This window comes from Gavialis gangeticus, unplaced genomic scaffold (assembly GCF_001723915.1).
Source record: "Gavialis gangeticus isolate Ggan-Ray unplaced genomic scaffold, GavGan_comp1, whole genome shotgun sequence".
NCBI lineage: Eukaryota > Metazoa > Chordata > Crocodylia > Gavialidae > Gavialis > Gavialis gangeticus.
The window spans coordinates 33684023-33684981 of NW_017729024.1; positions in this window are offsets into that span (position 1 = coordinate 33684023).

Below are 959 nucleotides of genomic sequence, written 5' to 3' on the forward strand. Positions count from 1 at the left end.
TTTAACTGCATTTAATTTGTACCTCCAATATGGTACTTGTGCCTCCATGTTTTTACTCTCTTTGCTGCCCCTTTTAATTTCTTTCTACTTTACATCGTCATTTTTATACAGTTCCCCTTTTTGGAAATGGAATGCTCCTGTGCTAGGTTTTTGTTTTCTCCTCCCCTCCTCCCACATCCAAAGATGCCAAACCTTATCATTATGGTCACTGTTACAGAGCAGTTTCTCAACAGCTAACCTATGGACCAAACCTGGGACACTACTTAGGACCAAATCTACAGTGAGCCTGCTTCTTGTGGGTTCTAGGACTCATTATTCCCAAAGCAGTCATTTTGGGTATCTGTGCATTCAGTGCCTAGAGTAAGATTCAGCCTACCTATGTGGGGGATAATTGAATTCAGCAAGTGTTATTGTGCTCTCTGCTTTGGCAGCCTAATTTCTCAATGTTTTTTGCTCACTGCTACCATGCTCATCAGGTGGTTAACAGAGCAACCCCAAAACTAAGCTCTTCTGATTTAGCCTGAATTTCTGCCTACACAGATTCTGTGGTACTTCTTTTGTTGTTGTCACCGCTCTTGCACCACCAACTTTCCAGACCCGTGGCATGGGCCAGAAGTGACACCTCCATGGCCTGCATCTGACCTGTGGGCTGGAGGTTGCCTCCAAGGTCCTATTGCAGCATGGTTCAAATAAGCAGGCAGCACAGGAACTATTCATCAAGTATAATTTTAGGGCATTTTTACACGTGCTCCAGGGGTGTGTGTGTGTGTGTGGGGGGGGCATTAATTAGAGTGACTCTGGTTCTGATCCAGTACCTGGGGCCAGCAGGGCAGCCACCATCTGGGGACAGAGGGCACCATGGCCAGTGCCTGGCACCCTCAGCAAGGCAGGGAGCTTCATCCTGCCCTGCAGGCGGGAAGAGGGGTGGTGGTGGTGGTGGTGGTGGGTGGGATATGACC